A 6,043-nucleotide genomic window follows, 5' to 3' on the forward strand; every position below is an offset into this window, starting at 1 on the left:
TTGTAAATGTAAAATCTTTATACATCATCATTAATTATTTTGCATTTAACAATGAGAAGGACTGAAATGAAAATGAAAAGAAAGGAGGCAAAATAAAACATGGCAAAATGTGTAATTTGTTGCAGTTTCATTACAACCTGGACGTTTTATTGAGGCGTTGCAGATTTATTTGCTCCATCATGGATGTTCACTTGTGTGCAAGCTGTGCAGAAAATCTGCAATGTGGAGTGTAAAGAGAAGAGAAAAGCAAAGATTATCCAAGGAGGGAAAAACATGAACTATGTATTAATTTTCCAATGGCTGCTAAAAGGAAAATGTTGAAAGGAAAAATGAACTGGAGGAGAATGAGATAGGGAGTTTAACTGTTATGTTAAATGTACTTTGTCAAACTCAGTATTTTTCAAAAAAGGAAAAGTCACTTAAGTTTAGAAAATATGCAAAAATACATTCAGTCAATTTATTGAATCCACTAGATTTAAGAGGAATGAAGGGCATGAAGCACTGGCATCATTTTTAATGTGTTTCATAAACATTTAAATCTTTGTAAACTCAGGAGTCATTAAGACAAAATCATTGTAATTTTTGTGACACTTTTGTGATCCATGTTTTTAAATGTGTCTCTTAAATTCTCAGTTATTGTCTTTTCAGTCACATGAAGGTTTAGAATAGTAAGAAAATAAACCACCATAATCAGGAATTAAGGACAAGTTGGTGAGTTATAGACGTTTACACTGACACTTTAAAGCAGAGAGGGGTGTGTGTGTGTGGGTGTGTGTGGGGGGGGGGGTGTGACAGAAGACTGAAGATGACTGATCCTATTATGCTTCTCTGTTCATACCTATACATCAGTGAACGTGCTGCACTTATGCATAAAAACATATGAACTTTGCGTAGACAAGTTCTCTCTGAGTGACACACACACACACACACTCACACACACACATGTCCCCGCGTGACTCAGCGGTGTCATATTCACAGTTGAAAGGGAACAGAGCGAGGAATGCAGAACTGTCAGGTTTATTTCTGTCTGCGGCTGGCTCTCTCCTGCAGAACGGAGCTTCATGCTCTGATCTGTCGCTGCCCCACTTCGCTGTTCCCTCAGCTGGTAAAAATAACAATGATTAACCTCTAAATGCTGCAACATTCACAACTTAGCAAGCATGCCTCTGCACAAACAGGCCAAACTAAATAAACACCAACTGCTTTTACTTTTTGGCTGTTTTGTCACCTGAGAGGTGATGATGCATGTTGTTACAGGAGCTGGGTGACTAAAAGCAGAGCAGAACAAATTCTCTATTTCAGACGTAATAAAAACATTGTTTCCATTGACTTTTGAGAATCACCACAAAGGAAAACTCAGTGTTCAAACGTTTGATGATTATAATTTCTAATGGTCGAAATAAAACAGCTCCAGAAGTGACTCCTTAGTTACCTCTAACTGTCTATGTTTATTAAGCTACTTTTCTTATTTTATCATATTCAAGCTGTTTTCATATTCAGTGCTTCATGTGATAAAAGTTCGGTGGCAACTGGCGGTTAATCTTAAGACTGGCCAGGTGTTTTAGTGCAGCAGTTCTGAGAGTTTCTTTCCAGGATCATAAAAAAAAAAAAAAAAAAATGTTCTGCAGGTAAAAACCAGGTGAGAATTAAAAGCTTTGCTACCAAATCTGCTGCTGCAGCTTCTTCTACACAAAGCCTCAAAAAGTAGCTGCTGTGATTAGCAGAGGAAAGTGACTCACGAGGATCTTATCCAGCATTTTCCCCATGTACACAATTTACCTGCATAGTTTATTAATATACTGTCAAATACACAACAGATATTATTTCAGAAAACTTACCGGATAAAAAGATTCACACACACACAAAATGACTGAATCTGGTCTTCAGATTCCAATAACATATTTCATCTTGAACTCATTTAGTGAATTTAAATTCAGCGTCTCTCCAGGGAAGCCCAGCCAATTGCAACGATTTATTGACTTTGAAGTAATCACTCATCCTGAACAAGCACAGGGTGACCGTGGAGAAAAAAGAAAAAACTAAAAACTAAAACAGTAAACAGTGACAGTCTTCTGTAGAACTTGGCTCTCTGTCACATGACAAAAATTCAGAAGCCCACCCAGGAGGACTTTCTAATGTGTTACTGAAAAAGTTACATGTCTAACTTTAAAATAGAGCTACTTTAAAATCAGGGCTATGTGTGTTTATCACATTTAATCAAAAAAGATCAGGATTTAGCTGTAAGCTGCAGTGAAACAAAACTTTTTGCACTTTGTTGGCCTCTTTGTTTCAAATGAGGTCAGAGCAGGTCGGACGTCAGTCATAATTTCATTTAGGTGAGGGGATGAGTGTTATCATTTTAGATGATCTGTATCGAAGTCTGACGTCTTCCACAATACTGATACAAAAATGTTTAAATGCATCTTCTTTTTTTGCTGGGAAGGAAGTAAATAAATACCAAATGCTAAAATATTTCTATGTTCAGAAATGACTAACATTACAATCAGAACTGTGACAAACAGGCTGAGCTTTGAATCTTGCCACCATGCCTGATCATCAAGCTCACACAACTGCTAGTTTTAGTATTTGTTCATATCTCTGTGAAGGGAACTGTAACTCCTGATTCTGTCTGTGATTTTCATCTCACTGAGGAACAGTCAGTCAGTCAGATGTCTGTTCCTCATCTCACAGCGTCCTGCACTTCTGCAAAACATTTGCAGTCTGGACATTTCTCTATTTTGGATAGAGAAACATTCAGTTTAAAATTGAGCAACTACTGAGGTGTTTATCATAAACCTGGCATTGATTTTATCAACTTAAATGTTGCATCAACCTGGGACTCTGTGAGATCAGGACATTTCTCCTTTTACTGTTAACCTGCCAGGCTTTGCAGATCAAAATATCTCTGCATGGCACATTTACAGTATGTCATGGAATAAGCTCATGTTAGCTAATGTGCATTTTTATTTTCATCTTAATACAGATAAAGATTGTTTTCTCTTTCAATGGTAAACCTTTTAGACCAGAAAACTTTCCTCAGCAGGAGAAAATGAACCTTGTCCTCAGATACATTCAAAGACACAGAAGCTGTGTAAAAAATGAAGAACCTAAGTGCTGAAGTGCAGAGCGAGCTGCATCTGAGGACATGAATAAACAAAAATTCATAATTAAATAAAGCTGCAGTTAAATACACAAGATTTCTAAAACACGTCCCAAAGTACAGACATTTGTTCAGAATGCATTGCAACATGTTTGGCCAAAACCAAAAGGAGCCGTTCGGCTAGACTTATTCTTAAATAGGAATTTGTGATGCATTTGAAACTATTACAATAGATATTCACGAGCAAATACACTGAAAACATAATTTCAGATTAATTAATCAATTTATTGAGCACTAAAGTTCTGAAATGAAACATACAGGATAAATACTCACACCTGAGAACAATTTGAAGAGACGTTTCAACCTATCAGTCGTATTTTTTGACTGTAGGAGGAAACTGGAGTACCTGGAGAAAACCCACACATGCACCTGGAGAACATGAAACACCCCTGAGCTTAGCCACTGAGCATTTATCATTTAGAATGAACCAGTTTTCTTGCTGTGCCACAGGAGCGTCGTCTTCACTGGACTGAAATAAAACGGCACTCTGAATGTTTGTTGGGGCTGCGAACCGGACTATGGGAGAAGAGTGAGGGACGGTTGCTCTTTTAAGTGGAGACGGATCAGAACACATTGTTCACGCCACGGCTGTGCAGTGATGTCATCTTTATCACTGACTGCCAGAAAACATTCGTCTCACCACGCTCACACTGACTCCAATCTGTCTTCTTGCTGCGAAACCTGGACGGGATGTCCATGTTTGTTTGTGTGAGTGTTATGTATGTACAGTGTACTTCCTATAAATCCCACTTTATCCCCTTTCTTACTGGGATTTGGATGTGAAGGAGTGGGCAACGTCTTTGGAAAGCTGGGTAAAGATTTCTGAAAAGCCATTTTAGAGTTGAGGCTGGTAGCACAAAATGTGTGTAAGTGTGTCAGCAGCGTTGCTGTCGCAGTGTGTGTCTCACTCTGCCAGGCCTGGCTCTCAGCTCAGCCAGAAGAACCAACCAGTAATGAGTTCTCATTCCTGGCTGGCCTTCCTGCAGCGATGGCGTCAGCAGATACTGAAAAAGACATCCTCCAATTAGACACTTATTAACCAAGAGATGAACGAGCAGCATGAAAACACACTCTGATCCGAGTGTCAGTTGCACAAAATGTAAATATTGTTCAAGCTGCTAATTCCTTCCTCCTTTATCCAGTTTGGGGATAAATTAAGTTGATGGAGTGTTATATAAGTGCAGAGACAATGCATTTATTGTAATTTATTTTATTTCCCTCAGATTCAGAAACATTGTTCAAGAAAAGAAGCAACAACAATGCATATTTTGCATATTGCTCAACACCAATAATCCCCCAATAAAACTGTCTGAAAATGCAAAGTTATTCAGCTCTGGAAAAAAAATAAGAAACCACTAAAAATGATCAGCTTCTCTGATTTTATTTTTTATATTTATATGTTTGAGTAAACTGAACATTGTTCTTTTATTCTATGAACTACTGACATGTCTCTGAAACGCCAAGCAAAAACTTGGTATTTATTTGCAGAAAATGATAAATGATCAAAATTACAAAAAAGATGCAGTGCATTCAGGCCTCAAATAAATGTAGAAACAACAATACTAATATTTTAACTCAGGAAGAGTTCAGAAATCCATGTTTGGTGGAATAACCAGGAGGTTTTCAACGGCGTTCAGTGCAGTGGACTCTTCATTTTTTCCAGAGCTGTATAAATTTAGCAATTTATTCTAGTTGATTTCTTATTTGCACCAGTCAGACATTTGTAGATCTATGTATTTATACTCATACTTTCTGTGCCCCAGTACCCAAGCGATGAAATTTTGTTGCCAAATTTACTGTCGCATCTTTGTGCAATGACAATAAAGAAAGCCTACGTCTATATTTTTATGAAAATGTTTCACTTTGAACTGAAAAATTTGACATATATTTCAAATGAGATTCATAAATGTACTTGAATGTTAATTTCAACATAATATGTTGTGCATAATCTCTGAAAAATTTACACAAATTGTTTTGCACAATAGTAGTGCTGCGCAAAATGCTCAGTTATTTAGTCACAATCTCACACCTCACTTTTTATATTGCAGTTTTCAGTTTACTTTGGGCCATATTTACTGTTTTAACTGAACACTGATTTTAAATATTGTTTTAGTAAATAATCTCTTAGGAATCTTTTCAATATTTCAGCACACATTGAAGATAAGTAGAGCAACTGAACATGGTGTCCTGTATAATAAACAGCAGGACAATTTGAACACAACATTGGTCAGTTTAGTCTTAAGGCAACATTGGGCGACCTTTAGCCTTTTAGCTCCTAGCTGTAGCAGGTATGCCGGGCCAATTGATGGCGCTGTTACACTGCCACAGAATGGCAGATAAAAAACCTGCGAACTCCACCAGATGGCACCATGTTTGTTATTTGTGAGAGTGAGACAATAGAAGAAGAAATGTAGCTAGCATGCCTGTGTTCTAAACAAAGACCTGGCAAAAACATAGAAAGAAATGCCTCATTTGTCTTCCACTTCTCAATTATTTTATGTTGCTCACGGAGACATTTTACTGTATCAAAAACAGAAAGTACAATTTCTAGTGTCAGAATGACAAATGAATATGAATATTAGGAAGTATGAATAGATTTGAAAGGCAATATTAAGTTGAAAGCTCTGGACTGGATCACAAAGGAGACAAAATGAAGTTTCTTCACATTCTGTACAGAAATTTGACAAAACTATGCAGGATTATTTTATATTCTGTTGCTGTTTCATTATATATTTTTGGGATGTGATATATAGCTGTAATAAACATCATTTAATGTACTGCCATGTGGTCATAAGATATATTCAGTCACAAGTTAATTTAAAGAAAATGTTACTTTCTGCAGGGAGAAGTTGAGAGATTAAGTGTGTGAGTCCAGCTCATACA

The sequence above is a fragment of the Xiphophorus couchianus genome, chromosome 20 (assembly GCF_001444195.1).
Source record: "Xiphophorus couchianus chromosome 20, X_couchianus-1.0, whole genome shotgun sequence".
NCBI classification, from domain to species: domain Eukaryota; kingdom Metazoa; phylum Chordata; class Actinopteri; order Cyprinodontiformes; family Poeciliidae; genus Xiphophorus; species Xiphophorus couchianus.